The sequence below is a fragment of the Bos grunniens genome, chromosome 13 (assembly GCF_055505025.1).
Source record: "Bos grunniens cultivar Pamir isolate PY7600 chromosome 13, Bosgru_T2T1.0, whole genome shotgun sequence".
Lineage (NCBI taxonomy): Eukaryota > Metazoa > Chordata > Mammalia > Artiodactyla > Bovidae > Bos > Bos grunniens.
Window position 1 is genome coordinate 51,049,297 of NC_141177.1, and position 20,542 is coordinate 51,069,838.

At 41.6% G+C, this 20,542-nt stretch overlaps 1 long non-coding RNA gene across 3 annotated transcripts in view; it reads right to left on the bottom strand.

The window, feature by feature from the left end:
- LOC147360977 (uncharacterized) overlaps positions 1-20,542 on the bottom strand; it is a 40,509-nt gene that overhangs the window by 8,775 nt on the left and 11,192 nt on the right. Inside the window, exons 2-4 of one of the 3 annotated variants that reach the window (XR_015138774.1) lie at positions 12,591-12,722; positions 8,770-8,888; positions 7,917-8,013 (exon numbers count right to left, since the gene is read on the bottom strand). This is a non-coding gene — a long non-coding RNA (uncharacterized LOC147360977). The remainder of the gene's footprint in view (positions 1-7,916; positions 8,014-8,769; positions 8,889-12,590; positions 12,723-20,542) is intronic. The other 2 variants (XR_015138773.1, XR_015138772.1) reach the window with 2 other exon arrangements.

A 20,542-nucleotide genomic window follows, 5' to 3' on the forward strand; every position in this document is an offset into this window, starting at 1 on the left:
TTGACAGGGATGTGAAGATACCTGGATCTTTAAGCATTATTGGAAAAAAAAATGTAGACTGATGCCATCATTCTGCGAAGTTACCAGGCACTTCTATTCCCTGACCTAGGAATCCCATTCCAGGTATATTCAAATAAATCCTCATAGAGGTCCATAAGAACAAGGATTTGGGTATAAGCATTGCAACGTGGTTTTTGGTACCAGAAAGCTATAGGCAATCTTGCTATACCTCACTGGGAGAGTGGATAAGTAAGATGCACTCTTTCTAAACTTCACATGCACCCACATGCATGCACACACATACATACCAGATACAAGTGCTCAGTAGACTTAAGTAAATCTTTCTTTTTGTAAATCTGATTTGTCTAAGCCTATTCCTAATTCTAATCATAGAAAATCTCAAGCTTTTCTTAGGTCACAGCTCACCTGCCCCACATATTGCTTACCACACTAGGGTTGGATAACACAGTTTCCAAAAAATGCACTCTCCTAAAACACAGGTCATAAGAACCATGCTTTTGCATCTTTTTACATTCTCTCTCTCTTTTTAAATCAATCTTTAAAAAAATTTTTTTGAGCTGTGCTGGTTCTTCATTGTTGTGCATGGGCTTTCTCTAGTTGCCCGAGTGGGTGCCATTCTTCATTGTAGTGTGTGGACTTCTCACTGAAGTGACTTCTCTTGTTGCAGAGTACAGGCTCTAGAGCTTAGGCTCAGTAGTTGTGACACATGGGCTCAGTTGCCCTGAGGCACGTGGAACCTTCCTGAACCAGGGATCAAACCTGTGTCCCCAGCATTGGCAGGCAGATTCTTAACCACTGGACCACGAGGGAAGTCCTCTTTCTACATTCTGAATGTGTAATACAGGAACAAGCTGGTTCCTCTGAATACTGTTAGAGCCCTGAAGCCACACTTGATTCTTCCCAGTTTTCCTTCTAAGACATTAGACATCCTTTAAAACCACAGCCTAAGTAGGAACTCTTGTTCTATTGACAGACTGTCCATGATGGCTGCCCACCTAAACTTTAAGGCATCAGTCATCTGGATCCTACTTTCTTTGAAGTTGAGTCCCTTGTAATGCAACATGTATGCTCACCAGCTCTTGACTTTGATCAGGATAGGAACCTGCTGAGTTTCATTAGACTTGAATTTTGCCTATGGAGATGAAGCCTAACTGGCACATGGGAACATCCTTTGCTACCTTGATTTAGATGGCTCACCTATTGTCGGGTCCTGGCCACCTCTATCTTCTGCCTTTGATTCCTATTTGAAGAGTGGACCACAATGCCCAATGCAGCAGGCTAAAGAATGGGTCCTCTGTTAGGTCCTCAACCTCATCCCTGGACCTGTGAATATTACCTTATATGGCAAAAGAGACTCTGCAGATGTGATTAATTTAGAGATCTTTAGATAAGAGATATTATCGTGAATTATACAATGGGCTCAACATAACCACAGTGGTCCTTAAAAGAGGGATGAAGGAGAAGTTAGAGTCAGAGGAGAAGCTGGTGTGATGATGAAAGCAGAGATTGCAGTGATGCTTTTGGAAAATCAGGAAGGGGCCACAAGCAAAGGAATATAGGCAGTTACTCAAAGATGAAAAACACAGGGAAACATCAAAGCCTTCAAAAGGAACTGGCTCTGTCAGTGAGTTGACGTTAGTCCAGTGACACTGATTCTTTAGATCAGTGAGAGAATTTGCATTAATTTAAGCCAGTGAAATTGTGGACTGTAGCTGAAGCTGAAGCGCCCAATACTTTGGCCACCTGATGTGATGAGCTGACTCACTGGAAAAGACCCTGATGTTGGGAAAGATTGAAGACAAAAGAAGAAGGGGCTAGAAGAGGATGAGATGGTTAGATAGCATCACCAACTCAATGGATATGAATTTGAGCAAACTTGGGGATAATGGAGGACAGAGGAGCCGGGCATGCTGCAGCCTGTGGGGTCGCAAAGAGTCAGACATGATTTAGTGGCTGAACAAGTTTGTTGTAATTTTTTACAGCAGTAATAGAAAACTAATACAGCAATAATCACTCTCAAAATGTTATATGAAGACCTTCTAATCATAAAACTGAATGGTCTTTTCCTTTTTTCTTTCCTTCTTAAGGTCTCTTGGGGATTTTAAGGGGAAACACCCAGATCTGGTTCTAATTAGTGCTTCTATGCAAGAATTATTTCTTGGCATTTCTCAGAAATTTTATGTTTTCTGAATCCTGAGAATAAATTTCAGAAATTGAGGAAAGGGAAAAAGTATTATAACTCTCTAGAAAGAATTGAAGCTTAATCAGAGAGGAGAATTTATAATCTAACCAGTCTTGCTTGTTGTTGTTTAGTCACTAAGTTATGTCTGACTCTCTTCCAACCCCACGGATTGTAGCCCACCAGGCTCATCTGTCCATGGGAGTTCCCTGGACTCCATCCCTACAGTGGTTGGCATTTCCTTAGCCAGGGGATCTTCCCAACCCAGGGACTGAACCTGCATCTCCTGCATTGGCAGGTGGATTCCTTACCACTGAGCCACCTGGGAAGCCCAGTCTTGCTTGAAGCTGTTGTCATAAGTGTTTGCTTCTGGCCCTGTCTGCTGCTAACAGTGAGTCATTCTGGCACATAAAATAAATATTAAGAAGTTTATATACTTTGTATGCTTTATTTAAATCCTATTAAGAATGATTTAAGAAATAGCAAGTTTTAGAAGCAAATAAATCCCTAAATTGGCTGTTTCTACACAAGATTCGTTGACATTCTATTAATCTTGCTAAGAGATCCAAATATTAACACTATTTGACTATAAGCCAATATTGTTTGCTGGCATTTCCAGTGTTTGAACATTCACTATACTTTATAAATACTACTAAATTTAATATTTCTTATTTATTAAACAAAAATTTTTAGATATCCATAATAATGAGTAATGTGCATAAAGAATGTTGGAAGTATTTTAAGAAAAAATTATAATTTGGAAGAAATCTTGAGAAAGCCTATAAATTATGATATCTCATTCCTGAACAGCCCCCCCACCCCTGCCTCAAATATGTGTCTATTAGGGTATTGTAAGCATTGATTCAAATCCTTCTTCTATTATTTTGACAGTTGCACAATCTTGGTCAAATTGCTGTTTTGAGTTGAAATGTCCCAATCAATCAAAAGAGGACAATATTACCACGTAGATTTGCTGCAAGAATTAAACAACATTCAATATGCAAAGTGCCTGAGGCATAAGTCTTCAAAAAAAATAGTTCAAGAATCCACAAGGGTACATTCTCATAATCTTGGAGTTGCCAATGGATTTTTAGATATAACACCAAAAAAACACAAGCAACTAAAGATAAACTAGGTAAATTGAACTTCAGTAACATTAAAAAGTTTTGTGCATAGGACTTTATCAAGAAAGTAAAAAGACAATGGACAGAATGGGAGCAAATGTTTGCAAACTGAATCTCTGGTATACCTCACCATACGTCTAGAATATATAAAGAGACTAATTTTCAACAAGAAAAACACAAACCACCCAACTTGTTTCAAAGACAAAAGATTTGAATTGATATTTCTACAAAGAAAATATACAAATGACCCATAAGCACATGACAGGATGCTCTCAGAGTCCTTCCTCCTTAAGCAAATGGACATCAAAACCACAATGAGGACTCCCCAGGTGGTACAGTGGATAGGAATCTGCCTGCCAATGCAGGGGACACAGGGTCAACCCCTGGTGTGAGGAGATTCCACAGGCTGCAGAGCAACTAAGCCTTGTGTCATAACTACTGAGCCCGAGTGCCATGAATCCTGAAACCTGCGTGCTGCAGTGCACACTCTTGAGCCACAAGTACTGAGCCCGTGTGCCGAGAGCCGTGCGCCACAACAACAGAAGCCACCACAAGGGGAAGCCCAGGCACCACAACCAGAGAGCAGCCTCTGCTTTCTGCAGCTAGAGAAAGGCTGCACAGCAACAAAGACCCAGTGCAACCAAACAACAAAACAAAAACAACAAAACCCACAATGAGATGCCATTTACACCCACCAGGATGGAAATAATAATAAAATTTTAAAATGAAAAACAATGTGTTGGTGAGGATGTGGAGAAACTGGAACCCTCTTACACTGCTGGTGGGAATGTAAAATGGCACAATGGCTGTTGAAAGCATGTTGTCAATTCCTCAAAAAGTTAAATACAGTATCACCATATGACTTAGCAATTTCCTTCCTGAGTACATACCCCCCCAAAAGGATTTGAACAGATCCTTGTATGAGAATATTCACTGCAGCATTATTCACAAGAATCAAAATGTGGAAGTAATCCAAGTGTCCATTGATGGATGAATGTGAAAACAAAATATGGTATATCCAAACAAGGAAATATTGTCCATGAAAAAGACATAAAATATATACTCCATGTCCATGAAAATATACTCCATGAAAAGGAGTGAAGTTCTAATACATGATACAATTTGGATGAATCTTAAAAATGTTATGCTGAGTCAAATAAGCCAGACATAAAAGGATAAATATTGTATTAGTATATGCAATCTCTAGAACAGAAGAATTCAGAGCCATAAAGTAGATGAGAGGTTACCCAGGCTGGAAGGACGTTCTTGCTTGCTGGCTAAAGAATTTCTGTAGGGGTAATGAAAGAAGTTTGAAGTTTAAGTGATCATACTAGAATAATACTGTGCACGTAAGTAATGCCACTGACTTGACACTTAGAAATGGTTAAAATAGCAACTTTTATGTTAAATATATTTTATAATAACAAACAAAAAAAAGAATATGGGTAAAAACCAAAAAACAAAATCCCCTATAGGCTAATGGATTTGAAATGTAGTTTGAAATCTTATTCTCATCCTTGCTCCAGGGCAGAGACACAAGTCCCACAGGTATTAGCCCAGCTTTCGGAGGAAAAAAAACAGACCTTGAGATAAGGCATTTCTCAAAGGTATTTATTTTGGGAAGAGATCCCAGGAAATAGGAGGGGAATAAGGCAGAGGAAGAAAACAGAAAACAAGAGCAACGTTTCCATGGTACATTCTGAGCTCAGCCATGTGGGATTCTCCTAAGAGCTGTGGATAATGTGCCCCAGAGGGTAACATTTATCACCCACCTGCCTCCCCATGGGGTAAAGGTTGCTGCATGGGTTAACCTGTTTGCATGTTGGGGCTGGCAGGATGGAATACTTGTGAGGGCCCTTCCTTCCCATTCCAGGTGCAGCATCAGAGAAGGTCCAGGTCAGAAAGGAAAAAGCATAGCTGAGGCTGAAGCAAGCGCCACCAGGTGATACTGGAATAATTGTGGGTCATAGAGGGGCCCCAAGGAAGCATGGTACACCCAGAAATGAGATCATATCCCTTCTCAAGCTGCAAAGACTTTGTCGAGAAATCTTAAAACATATTTAGATAAGAAATCTCTAGTAGCTCCATACTACCAGATGAAGTTTAAAACTATTAAATGAGATGTCTGAGACCTCCACAATTTTACCTAAATTTATCCATTCAGAATTCTTCCATATCTCCATTCTCTGACCTGTGTTCCAGCCCCATTACTCAGCAATCCCCAGAGATGGGACAATTTCCTGTATTTGCACTTTGTGTAGCTCATTTTCAGCATTTAGAAATCTCTTCTATCTTTTGAAAAATCATCTGCTCTTAAAGGAACAGATCAAGTCTCTCCTGTACCAAAAACGTCCTTCCTGAGTAAAGGATGGGGAAGAATCAGGGCATGGCTAGTGAATCAGGGCATGGCCAATGAATTAAGGAGTGGTTAATAAATCAGGGTGGAGCTAGTGAATCAGGGTGTGGCTAACGAATAGGGCAGGGCTGTGTGTGTGTGTGTGTGTGTGTGTGTGTGCTCAGTCACGTCTGACTCTATACGACCCCATGGACTGTAGCCCACCAGGCTCTTCTGTCTATGGAATTTTCCAGGCAAGAATACTGGAGTGGGTTGCCATTTCCTTCTCCAGGGGATCTTCCCCACCCAGAACTTGAACTTGTGTCTCTTGCATCTACTGCACTGCAGGCAAATTCTTTACTGCTGAGCTACCAGCGAAGACCTGAGCAAAACTAGCTAGGTGAGTTTCCTGGAGCTCTGGACAGAGTAGTAGAGTGTGAACTCTACTGTATAAACAATATATGAAGTCAGGGGGCCATGATATCACAAAGGCAGACATGAGAAAAATGGTTTAAGAAAAAATGGTCAAGAAGTTAAATGGAGAGGCAGGAGAGCAAAGCATTAAACAAGGCGGAGAAACCAGAGGATATGATAAGCACAGAACAGGAGCCAAGAGAATGGGGTGTCTGCCGACAGGTGGGTGCATTTAAAGGGGCAGAACTGGAACTGTCACTGGCAGGAAGTTCCCTCTTCCTACTTTGGAGTCATCGCAATCTGGGTGCCTCCTATATCTCTCAACATACCTTGTATTACAGCTGCATCACAGCTATTTGCAGATTAGCTTTAATCTCCCTTTATAGGTGATAGGTTCCTCGAGAACTAGGATCATGCTTTTTATACACTACACAGGAAAATGCACAGTGTCTCTCAAAAGGGAAGTTCAAAAGATAAATGCTGGATTGGCTCAACATTACACACCAAAATAATTTTGGCAAAACAAAACATAGAACTAGATTCATAATCCCTTTTGGTTAGTCAGATAGGAAAGACCACAAATAATAGCTGTCTGGGATATTCAGAAGGAGGCAGGGCAGAACTGATATTGTCTACATGTCAAACTCTGTGCCACATGTGTTCACATTAATCCTAGTCGTTGTACTATTTTACAGATGGGGAAACTGATGGTTTAGACACTATCTAGAGTTATACATATAGAATGTGGCTAACTGGGCCTTCCCTGGTGGTCCCGTGGTAAGACTCCATGCTCCCAATGCAGGGGGCTGGGGTTTGATCCCTGGTAATGAATCTAGAATGATGCTAAAGCTGAAACTCCAGTACTTTGGCCACCTCATGCAAAGAGTTGACTCATTGGAAAAGACTCTGATGCTGGGAGGGATTGGGGGCAGGAGGAGAAGGGGACGACAGAGGATGAGATGGCTGGATGGCATCACTGACTCGATGGACGTGAGTCTCAGTGAACTCTGGGAATTGGTGATGGACAGGGAGGCCTGGTGTGCTGCGATTCATGGGGTCGCAAAGAGTCAGACACGACTGAGTGACTGATCTGATCTGAATGAAACTAGACCCCATATGTTGCAACAAAAGATTCCATAAGCCACAACTAACAGTCAATGCAGCCAAATAAATAAATAATAAATATTTTTTAAAAGGGGCTATCTGATCCCAAAGCCTGTACTCTTATTAGCACCAAAGATGTTCACGATGAGATGTCCATGAAAAAATGCATAAACCAACTTTGAGATAATCTTATAGCCAAGATAACTGTCAAACAGAAAAACCGAGAATAATGGCTGTAATGTAGGGGTCCTGTGATTGTGGGTGACTTTCATAAAATAAAAAGTTCCAAACAATCTGAAATTGTGTTGCATTTGTGGTGCTATCTAATGCAAAAAAGAAGCCATGGACATTCTTCCTCATCAACAGTAAAATATCTTACTTGTGATGTTTTGTTTTATTTTATTAGGCAAGCAACACCAAAGACATCAGGGTGCAAGACCTTTGAACTTCATTCCTTGAAATTCTGCTTTGCTTTGTTGCTATTCTGATCAGCTCCAGCCCAAGCCTATTTTAAGAAGTATATGGGGTGGCATCTTCCAAGGAGGTTAGAATTAACAGGCGTCGTGGTAATCAGCAAACTAAGTCTCCTTATTTTATATGAGGAGCCTGGGAACCAGAGATCCCCAGTGAGGTGGGAGCCTGGAGTAAATGAAGACCTTAGGCCAGGAACAAGGCTTCTGATATTCCAGAGACACCAGCCTTGTGCAGAGATTGGGGGTGGTGACATCCCCCACCTTACCTGTGTCCACAGCCTTGGACACCAGCTTCTTCAGCCAGTTCTTACAAATCATCTGAGACATCACAGTGCCTTGTACACATAACTGCTTGTTTTTTTTCTGTTAAATGGAAAGGCAAAAAGAAAAATAAAGGAAGTTTAGAGCAGGAGAAAATAAGCTATAGAAGACCCCCAAGTGGGCAAGAGACAGGACGTGTCTGAGGTTGGCTGATTTGCAGTATATGGAGGGATTGGATGTTATAGATTGAATATTTACAAACCCACCAAATTTGTATGTTGAAAACCTAACCCCTAAGGAGATGGTATTAGGAGACAGGGCTTTGGGGATGTAATTGGGTCATTAGGGTGGAGCCTTCATGAATGCGATTAGTGCCCTTGCTAAAGAGACCTCAGAGAGCTCCATTTCCCCTTCTGCCCTGTGAGGACACAGTGAGAAGGTCATGTATTATCAGGAATCAGTAAGAGGGCCCTCATTAGAAGCCAACTGTACTCGTGTCTTGACCTTGGACATTCAGACTCCAAAACTGTGAGGAAGAAATTTTTGTTGGCTATAAAGTACCCAATACATAGAACTTTGCACCAAGATTCTGGGGATGCAAGGAGACCCCAGGTAGCATCTCTTCTCTGGCTGATCCAAAATGATGTGGGAGCTGGGAGGAGAAGAAGAAAAATAATGAGTGGAATTCTGGTTACAACCCCTGATACTCCTCTGCAAACTGAGTCAAGCAGGAAGTGCTGTGAGAATGAAATGATCACCACACACTATTCTCATCTGAACATTCACTGACAGAAGAGAGAATAAACACCTAAGTGTTAAATGGGCTTCCCTGATAGCTCAGTTGGTAAAGAATCTTACCTACAATGTAGGAGATCCCAGTTTGATTCCTGGGTCAGGAAGATCCTCTGGAGAAGGGATAGGCTACCCACTCTAGTATTCTTGGGCTTCCCTTGTGGCTCAGCTGGTAAAGAATCCACCTGCAGTGTGGAAGACCTGGATTTGATTCCTGAGTTGGGAAGATCCCCTGGAGAAGGGAAAGGCTACCCACTCCAGTATTCTGGCCTGTAGAATTCCATGGACTATATATAGTCCATGGGGTTGCAAAGAGTCAGACACAATTGAACGACTTTTAAAAAAAGTGTGAAATGACTGGCTTGCTACCATTCAAGCGGGTTACAGCAGAACTGGAGCCAGAACCCCAGGTTGTGTGTTCCCTTTATATCCAGAGGCTTCCCTAGCTCTGCTCCTCAAAGCCTCAGGTGTTTCCCGGGGGTGCTGTTCATAGTGTTCCATTTGAGAAGTGGAATATTTCCTGCCATATCAATAAACAAGGATGTCACAGCCATCAGCAATTGCAGCCACCACAATGGTGAGCTGGTGAAATCTGAGGGAATTCAGGAAGAATACCTGCCCTCAGACTGCACCCAATCCCTACCGTGAGCCCTGAAGAAAGGAAGCTCAGAATCTGAAAACAGGATACTGGCCCCAGATAGCTGAGGTAAATATCAAAGAAATGATTTCAGCGAGCCCAGATTCTTGCATCTTTACATACAGAGAAAAGCCGGAATTTCTTAACTTGAGATAACTGGTTTTCTTTCATTAACAATAGACTTTTGATGTTCAGATTTCCTGCCCACTTTGTTATAAAACTTCTATATAACCTGGCTCCCTCCACCTCCTCGGAGTTCTCTCAGGTTATTTGAGATACTGTCTTCTGGGTTTGAAGTCCTAAAAATTCCCACCAAAAAAAAAAAAAAGCTCTCAACTTTGAGGTTGTGAATATTTTTTAAGTTGACACAACACCCTCCTTGAGCCAGAAAAATCCCTCTGAAGGTGGGACTTCCTCAGGAGGTTTTGTTTGAAGGAAGGCATCTGAGCCACTTTCCCACTTAGTACTGTCCCTGGAGTACTTAGTATCCCCTGGCTTCACAAAGACAGATGTTTCCTGCACCCAGTGAGGCTTCTTTTATTGTTTAATGTTTCTCAGAACCAAAAAAGACCTGCAAATAGAACATACACAAAAAATAGACATCATTCAGCCCTACCTGGGGCTTCCCTGGTGGCTCAGATGGTAAAGAAACTGCCTGCAATGTGGGAGACCTGGGCTCAGTCCCTGGGTTGGGAAGATCCCCTGGAGGAGGGCATGGCAACCTACTCCAGTATTCTTGCCTGGAGAATCCCCATGGACAGAGGAGCCTGGCGGGCTACAGTTCATGGGATCGCAAACAGTCGGACACGACTGAATTGACTAAGCACAGTTCTACAAGACTCAGGAAAGCCCACACACTGCCTGCTCCCTAGTCCTCAACAAGGCTTGGGTCCCACATTAAGGCAGGATAAAGGGGCCAGGCTAAATTTCTGAACACTGTGTGAGACTCAACTTGTATTGACTCCTATTTGACATGCAGCCATTAAGCCTGGCAAAGTGGGAGGATGCCAGGAGAAAGATGTGGCTGTTCTTAAGTTTTTCCGTTATATTCAGAAAAATTTCAGGACACCCTGGTAAGGGGAAAAGGGTGGGAAGGAAGGCAGTGGTTTGGGGTCGACTCTGACAAAGCAAAGGCCATGCGTCTCAGGCCCAGCACCCCACTGTCACCCCTGGCTGGCTGACTCTCCCTTTCTCTTTTTAACTTTTATTTATTTTGGGGGTGAGGTTTCATGGGGCCTCTTTCTTTTCTTAAGGCTTTAATGAATTTGTTACAATATTGCTTCTGTTGCTTTTTTATGCTCTGGATTTTTAGCTGCAAGGCATGCAGGATCTTTGCTCCCTGATCAGGGATTGAACCTGTACACTGTGTATTGGAAGGCAAAGTGTTAACCGTGGGACCACCAGGAAAGTCTCCCTGACTTTCCCTTTGGATTTCATTGCCACGGGAGACCCGGAGCCGGGGGATCTGTCACCAGAAAGCACTAGCATGAGGCAGGGCCTCCTGCGGAGCTAACTTTATCTGAAAGGCATTATGTGATCAAGGGCGACTTGGCACCCCTCGAGGGGCACTCGGGTGCTGACGGCTCTTTGCCAGCTCCACTCGGCTCAGCTAAATGAAGGGCTGGCACACACCCCGTCGGTGTGATGACTAGAAGGACACAAACCAGACCCAGGCTTGCTAAGTTAAGTCCATTCAAAGCAGAAATATTTATATTGTACGTTTTAAATAGTCCCCAAGGGATGCACAATATGTTCTTCATCTTGCCTGGGTTTAAGAACTTAGCATCCTTGAGAAGCAAAGCAGGCCCTGTGAGCCGTGGATTCCAGTGACAGGGATGTTCTTATCATTGAGATCAAGCCACAGCCTTCTGAGATGGACGAGGCTTTCTGTGCAGAGACGTGTGGCAGAGGTTACTCTGGAGAAAAGGTAAACCATGGAGCAAGAAGAGGCGTGCATCCCATCACATTCCTGGCTGTCTGGACACGAGCAGAGAGAAGTTTACCTGTATCCCCATGCTGCAGCTGCGTGATTAAGTAACACACATGCACATTTCCAGGAATCCATTTCTTGAGACTCTGGGAAAATGATGTATTGATTTGTGCAGAGAGGGGATTAGGAACGTTCTAGGAAAAAATCACAAAGGTGGTGGGGGGATGGCAGGTAGATTTCTGATCTGGGTTGACCTGCTATGTACAATGTGGATGAAAATGGGGTTATTTGAAACAGGAAAGCTCTTGAGAAAGAACGGTGACTTTTCAAGGTCCCCTGTGGGATCAGAAAGAGATTGGTGTAGTTCAGTTGCTCTCCAGAGAGACAAAGGACCACCCAAGTGGATGAACAGAGCGAGCCCTGGAAGTGAGGGGGTTGGAAGAAGTCAGTATCTGAAGAAATGAGGGAGAAAGCTAACACGCAGGATAACTTGGTGGGTGAATTGCTCTCTTCATCTCCATCGTGGGCCAGCTTTCCGTGCTGCCAGAAATACTAGAACTGTTTGTCACACTCTTCATGCGAGGCCTGCAGGAACCCCACCAGAGCGTGGATCTCGGTTTTCTTCCTCTCTAGCATTGTGACTTTGGCCAAGTCATTTCATTTCTGGGAGTCAGTATCTCTATCTGAGAAATGGGGGAAAGAATGGTATTTCCCCTTTTACATTTTAATAAGCATTTATAGCACTTCTTGTCTTCCACAAGAAGACACAGTGGTAAAGAATCCACCTGCCAATGCTGGGGATGGGGGTTTGATCCCTGGGTAGGGAAGGTCCTCTGCAGAAGGAAATGGCTACCTACTCCAGTATTCTTGCCTGGGAGATCCTATGGACAGAGAAGCCTGGTGGGCTACAGTCCATGGGATCACAAAGAGTCTGACATGACTTAGTGACTTAACAGGAACAACAAAGCACTTACTATATGCCAGAAACTAGTCCAACTATTTACAAGTATTTTTTTTAATTTTTAATTGCTTTACTTACCAGTATCTACACAATGATTTACTACCTTTAAATTGGTAGCAAAGGTTGTTGTGAGGATTAAATAATACAGGCAATTGTTGATAAAACAGCACCCAAAATATAGAAAGTGCTTGACAAATACTGCTAATGTTGCTATTATTATTGCTTTTGAATGCACTCAATTTAGGTTTCACTCATTTTCTTGTAACTGGTCTGATAAAAGATATCAACAGAAGTAGCTATATAATAATAGCTATCATTTATGAACTCTTCATTACATGCCAGAAACTATGTACACCGACCGTGTGAGGCAGAAACTGTTACATCCGTAATGAGAACTGAAGTTCAGAGAAGTTAAGGAATTGCTTCAAGTTAACACAGCAGGTAAGTGTTGGAGGAAGGCTTCAAAGACCAGGATCTTTCAATACTCCAGACTGGAAGGCAGGGTAAACACATTTTGTTATTGGTGAACAGACTGTGTGAAGAAGTAGATATATTCAAATTGTTGAATGATCTTGGATGTGGCTGTGTGTTCTGTAAACATCACATCAGAGCAAGTGCCACCAAGCAATGGAAATCCTCACAGTGCCAGAAGTGCCTGGTAGACATTCGGTGCCTGGCAAGTGTGGGTGGGGGTCATGTGCTAGCATGGGGAAATCCCTATTCCCATTATGTGATAGGGGGCAAACGTGAAATTGTCCCCAAGCCTCTCATTACTCCAGTTATATATCACACCAATCATATTGTTCATCTTTTGCAATAAAAGTGTTTATGGAAGAAAGAGACAAGCGAGGTCCAGGAAAGACGACTAGAGCCAAAGGCAGACTTGACGCATCCAGAAGCATGGAGGCCAGAGCAGGGCTCAGGACCGCTGGATTCTGGGCTCAGCTCTGCCCTCACAATGGCAGCACAATGGCCAGGACCATCTTGCAGCCCCAGCTTCCAGTTCCTGGATTCCCCAGTCCTCTGATGAGCCAACACTAAAGTCACTCTTGGGAGTAGTATTGGAACTCAGGCACACCTGGTCTGCACCTGTGATGCAATGACCCAGCCATCCTCCTGGTTAGAGCCTGGAATCCCAGCCCGTCTGACTCTGCTGTCTGGATTCCTTGATGCCAAATGGAGGGAAGGCTTCAGGAATTAAGGTTGAGGCTGGGGCACCCTTTCCAATATTGTGCCTGGAAAGCCTGTTCTCTCTCTCCCAACTCCTTTTCCCCGAAGCAGTTTCTCCAAACCCCTTTCCATAGTTTTCTCTCCTTTGTTACCAGCGCTTTATCACCCAGAACTTGACAGAATGTACTTCTGACTACAAATAAGCCACCCTCTTATTGTTTCAAGTTCCACTTCTGTAAAATAAAGAAATTGAGCTGGAAGCCATAGACGGAGCCTTCCATACCTAGCATTCAATGATTCAGTACATTCTGTACACGAAGGTATATATACTCACATCTAACATGTATTTCTGAGAAGAATTCTGTTTGACAATTAAGGCTCTGAGTTACCAAGTCAACAATGTCTTGACATAGGACATAACTGGATAATTAAACAAACACTATTACATATGATCAAATTTGAGTGTGTCTCCTTTTGAAATTAGTTGTCAGGAATAAAATGATCTATTTGTATAGAGATTCACTGTTAGAAAACATTCTCAAATGCATTTTGTCATTCTCCTTATACTAACCCTAAAGATAGATGGTATTAACCCCTCATTAATAACCTACAAACATTAGTACATTACATGTACTCATGTAAGAATAATTACCTCAAACCTGCATTGAGGCTTAAAGGAGAGATATCTATAATGCCAGAAAGAGTGCCTGGCACACAGTCCATGCTTAACAAATGAAGATGTGGTCCTAGGGTCAGTAGTAGTACGGGGCATAGTTATTCTCCTTATGTCATATGATGTAGATATGGAATGCTCCCCTCAACCTCATTTCTAATATACAATAAGATAACTGAACAGAAATCCTGTCCTGCTTTTTATCTATTTTTTTTTAAAGAGTTTTATTTTAACATGTTATGTTATATATAAAATATGTAATGTATTTTATTTTTATATAGTATTACATTTATCATATATTATAAATATAATTAACTATTCAAAATGCTAACTCATTAAATTATTAAATATCACTTATTAGATTGAATTACCTTTGATACATATAAACAATTTAAAACAAGCAAATTTAGCTATTTAAAAAAACAAGCAAAATCTTGTCTCAAGGTCTGCATATTTTTCTGGTAAATATCACATACAGAATTTTTAAAAAAGTAACTCTTTTGAAATGTGGCCCCAAAACTGACTAAAAAGGATTTTTGTTATGGCTAAAGACTTAGGTTTCTGGAACTCCCATGTGAAATAAGAACATTGAGTACACTTAAGAAGTAAATCAAGGGAAAAAAAGATGTAAATCTGAAGATTTTGTGTCATTTGGAAAAGTCTTATATTTTCAATTTTTGTTTTAAAACTGAAAGAGTAATTCTTAATCATGTTTCAAACAGTGCTCTGCAAAGCAAATTATGTCTTGAAAGAAATATTTTTCACTTGGATTCTTACCAATTATAGTATCTGTAATTTATTAGTTAAATCTAATTATAAATAAAACATTTAATACCCTCTGCAAATGTTTCACCTGCTTTAATTACTCAGTTACTACGATAACATAAAAAATTCTGACCAATGTATTTAAAATAAGTACATTTACAAAGATATTTGATTAATTATCAAATCAGCAGGAAAATGCAAGTTAAATGCTGTTATTTCCAAATTCAGTTTGGGAACTGAGTAATTATCTATTTTTTTTTCAGGTTATCCATAAAGAAAATTCCTGAACAGTGGCAAATCAACAGTTGAGTTCTGGACCTAACAGTAGCCTCTGTATTTGACTAAAGAATTGGTCACTGACTCATTATCACAGCCTTCCCTGAAAAAGAAGGTGTTAGTCTGTTTGCACTGTTGAAGCAACATACTAGAAACTGGGTGGCTTCTAAGCAACAGAAATTTATTCCTCCCAGTTCTGGAGGTTGGAAAATCCAAACCCAAGATGCTGGCAGATTTGGTGTCTGGTGAAGGACCACTTCCTGGAGTGACCACTTTAGAGCTGTGTCCTCTCAACGTGGGATGGGAAGGGAGCTCTCGGGTTTCTTTTATAGGGGCACTAACCCCATTCTCGAGGGCTCCACTCTCATGACCCAATTTCAGATTTTGGGAGGATGCAAACAGCATTCAGTCAGGAGCACAAGATTAATAATTTTTATCCACCTTGTAACACTGTTGGCATATTAACAAAAAGATGTTTGTAATAAGTCACACACACACAAACAAAACAGACTCATCCTCTTGTACACCTATGGGTAAATACTTCAAGTGTCTTATTTGTTATCCCATCCAAAATGGAAGGCTAGCATTTCATTAGATTGGTCTCTTGTATTTTATTCAACAGGTTTCAGATATGGAGGGAGATTTATACTTTTTTGATTGATTCAGTCACTCATCAAATAATAACTGAGTATCTTTTGTAGATCAGGTAAAGCTCAAGCTTCTGGAAATATCCATATGCATGAGAAAATGCAGAGATAGCTCTCTGCTGGGAAATAGGGCTATTTCTACAGAGATAAACCACAGAACTCTAGGTGCCATGATAGAGGTTGGATGGGAGGATGAAAGATGGTGACACAATCCCCTGGTTTTGGGGAAACCTAGGAGAATCAAAGAGTCGGACACGACTGAGCAACTGATCTGATCTGATCTGATCTGAGGAGAATGAGGGAAGAACTTGTAGAAGAACTCATGCCTGAGGCAAGCCAAACAGGGAAAACATCCTTGCAAACTCATGGAGGTGAGGAACAAGAGTACGAGAACAAATATGCAAGCAGTCTGACTTGGTTGCGGCCTAAAGCACAAACATGGAGGGGATGAAAAGACAAAGAAACAGAAAGAAGACAAATCACAGAGAGCCTTTACTCCATGAGGAGTAACTTGGACATTTTTCTGGAGGCAATAGGGAGAAACCAAATACTTTGAATAGAGTTATGATGTGACTGGATTTGGTTTTTATACAGTGCATTTTGACAAATTTTTATTTAGCACCTTCTGGGTAGTGGGCTAAGCTGCTGCTGCTGCTGTCGCTTCAGTCATGTCCGACTCTGTGCAACCCCATAGACGGCAGCCCACCAGGCTCCCCCGTCCCTGGAATTCTCCAGGCAAGAACACTGGAGTGGGTTGCCATTTCCTTCTCCAATGCATGAAAGTGAAAAGTGAAAGTGAAGTCACTCAGTTGTGTTCGACTCGTAGAGACCCCATGGACTGAAGCCTACCAGGCTCCTCCATCCATGGGATTTTCCAGGCAAGAGTACTGGAGTGGGGTGCCATTGCCTTCTCCAGAGTGGGCTAAGCTAAAGGAATGCAAAACCAAGTAAGAGCTAGCATTTTACCCTAAAAGAACTAAAGTCTAGGAGACAAGAGACACAAGGAAGACTTCATTAAAAAGTTTCACTGAGAATCATGATGACCTGGATATTTGCAGAAAGAACACCCAGATATAGTTGGCAAACCCCAAATAGATCCAAAATTAGATGGGAAAATGCATGCCTTTCCTGAGTTGTACACAGTATGGTTGAATCTTTGCAACAAAAGTCCGCTATCTTTCTTTATTCTTTCCAATAAAATGCCTCTGCATAGGCATCAGATCCCAGACTTGCTGGAAGACTTAGAGGTCATCTAAGAGTTCCATATCCCTTTATGGAAGTCTTCCTCAACTACTATCAAACCACCCAAGTCAGCTTATCCCACTGTTGGAAGTAGATATGTGAAAACAGTGATTCCTGCATTGTATTTCAGAATTCCCTCTTCCAGTAATGTCTTTCCTATTCCTTTAACTCTCATCTGAGGCAGTATGTACAATAAGAAAAATCCCATACCAGAGAATCACAATGGTTCTGTCATTCACTAGCTTTGTGGTCTTGGCTAAGTTACTTAAACTTTCTGAATCAAGTTTCTCAAGTCTGAATTGGTTTGATATGGGACTTAAGAGAAATACAAGTAAAGCAATAAGCAAGTACTTTGTATAATAAAGTTCAATAAATAACAACTGTTCAGTTCAGTCGCTCAGTCATGTCCGACTCTGCAACCCCATAGACTGCAGCATGCCAGGCCACCCTGTCCATCACTGACTCCCAGAATTTACTCAAACTCATGTCCATTGAGTCAGTGATGCCATTCAACCATCTCATTCTCTGTCATCCCATTCTCTTCCTGCCTTCAATCTTTCCCAGCATCAGGGTCTTTTAAAATGAGTCAGTTCTTGGCATCAGGTGGCCAAAGTATTGGAGCTTCAGCTTCAACATCAGTCCTTCCAATGAACACTCAGGACTGATCTGCTTTAAGATGGACTGGTTGGATGAGAGTCCAAGGGACTCTCAAGAGTCTTCTCCAATACCACAGTTAAAAAGCATCGATTCTTTGGCACTCAGCTTTCCTTATAGTCCAACTCTCACATCCATACATGACTACTACAAAAACCATAGCCTTGACTAGATGGACCCCTGTTGGCAAAGTAATGTCTCTGCTTTTGAATATGCTATCTAGGTTGGTCATATCTTTCCTTCCAAGGAGTAAGCAGCTTTTAATTTCATGGCTGCAATCACCATCTGCAGTGATTTTGGAGCCCAGAAAAACAAAGTCAGCCACTGTTTCCCCATCTATTTGCCATGAAGTGATGGGACCGGATGCCATGATCTTAGTTTTCTGAATGTTGAGCTTTAAGCCAACTTTTTCACTCTCCTCTTTCATCAAGAGACTCTTTAATTTTTCTTCACTTTCTGCCATAAGGGTGGTGTCATCTGCATATCTGAGGTTATTGATATTTCTCCCGGAAATCTTGATTCCAGCTTGTGCTTCATCCAGCCCAGAATTTCTCATGATATACTCTGCATATAAGTTAAATAAGTAAAGTGACAATATACAGCCTTGATGTACTCCTTTTCCTATTTGGAACCAGTCTGTTGTTCCATGAAGCAGAGAATTCCCTGATGGTTCAGACGGTAAAGCATCTGCCTACAGTACGGGAGACTTGGGTTTGATCCCTGGGTTGGGAAGATCTCCTGGAGAAGGAAATGGCAACCCACTCCAGTATTCTTGCCTGGAAAATCCCATGGACAGAGGAGCTTGGTAGGCCACAGTCCATGGAGTCACAAAGAGTCGGATATGACTGAACGACTTCACTTCACTTTGTTGTTCTATGTCCAGTTCTAACTGTTGATTCTTGACCTGCATACAGATTTCTCAAGAGGGAGATAAGGTGGTCTGGTATTCCCATCTCTTGAAGAATTTCCCACAGTTTATTGTGATCCACACAGTCAAAGGCTTTGGCATAGTCAATAAAGCAGAAATAGATGTTTTTCTGGAGTTCTCTTGCATTTTTGATGATCCATTGGATGTTGGCAATTTGATCTCTGGTTCCTCTGCCTTTTCTAAAACCAGCTTGAACATCTGGAAGTTCACCGTTCACGTATTGCTGAAGCCTGGCTTGGAGAATTTTGAGTATTACTTTGCTAGAGTGTGAGATGAATGCAATTGTGTGGTAGTTTGAGCATTCTTTGGCATTGCCTTTCTTTGGGATTGGAATGAAAACTGACCTTTTCCAGTCCTGTGGCCACTGCTGAGTTTTCCAAATTTGCTGGCATATTGAGTGCAGCACTTTCACAGCATCATCTTTCAGGATTTGAAATAGCTCAACTAGAATTCCATCACCTCCACTAGCTTTGTTTGTAGTGATGCTTCCTAAGGCCCACTTGACTTCATATTCCAGGATGTTTAGCTCTAGGTGAGTGATCACACCATTGTAATTATCTGGGTCGTGAAGATCTTTTTTGTACAGTTCTTCTGTGTATTCTTGCCACCTCTTAATATCTTCTGCTTCTGTTAGGTCCATACCATTTCTGTCCTTTACTGAGCCCATCTTTGCATGAAATGTTCCCTTGGTATCTCTGATTTTCTTGAAGAGATCTCTAGTCTTTCTCATTCTGTTGTTTTCCTCTATTTCTTTGCATTGATCACTGAGGAAGGCTTTCTTATTTTTCTTGGGGATGGTCTTAATCCTTGTCTCCTGTACAATGTCATGAACCTCCATCTATAGTTCATCAGGCACTCTATCAGATCTAGTCCCTTAAATCTATTTCTCACTTCTACTGTATAATCGTTAACGGAATTGATGTAGGTCATACCTGAATGGTTTAATGGTTTTCCCTACTTTCTTCAATTTAAATCTGAATTTGGCAATAAGGAGTTCATGATCTGAGCCACACTCAGCTCCTGGTCTTGTCCTTGCTGACTGTATAGAGCTTTTCCATCTTTGGCTGCAAAGAATATAATCAATCTGATTTCAGTGTCAGCCATCTGGTGATGTCCATGTATAGAATCTTCTCTTGTGTTGTTAGAAGAGGGTGTTTGTTATGACCAGTGCATTTTCTTGGCAAAACGCTATGAGCCTTTGCCCTGCTTCATTCTGTACTCCAAGGCCAAATTTGTCTGTTACTCCAGGTATTTCTTGACTTCCTACTTTTGCATTCCAGTCCCCTATAATGAAAAGGACATCTTTTTTGGGTGTTAGTTCTAAAAGGTCTTGTAGATCTTCATAGTTCAACTTCAGCGTCTTCAGCATTACAGGTCAGGGCATAGACTAGGATTACCGTGATACTGAATGGTTTGCCTTGAAAGTGAACAGAGATCATTCTGTCATTTTTGAGATTGCATCCAAGTACTGCATTTTGGACTCTTTTGTTGACTATGATGGCTACTCCATTTCTTCTAAGGGATTCTTGTCCACAGTAGTAGATATAATGGTCATCTGAGTTAAATTCACCCACTCCAGTCCATTTTAGTTCACTGATTCCTAAAATGCCGATGTTCACTCTTGCCATTTTCTGTTTGACCACTTCCAATTTGCCTTGATTCATGGATGTAACATTCCAGGTTCCTATGTAATATTGCTCTTTACACATCGGACCTTGCTTCTATCACCAGTCTACAACTGAGTGTTGTTTTTGCTTTGCCTCTGTCTCTTCATTCTTTCTGGAGTTATTTCTCCACTGATCTCCAGTAGCATATTGGGCACCTACTGACCTGGAGAGTTCACCTTTCAGTGTCCTATCTTTTTGCCTTTTCATACTGTTCATGGGGTTCTCAAGGCAAGAATACTGAAGTGGTTTGCCATTCCCTTCTCCAGTGGACCATGTTTTGTCAGAACTC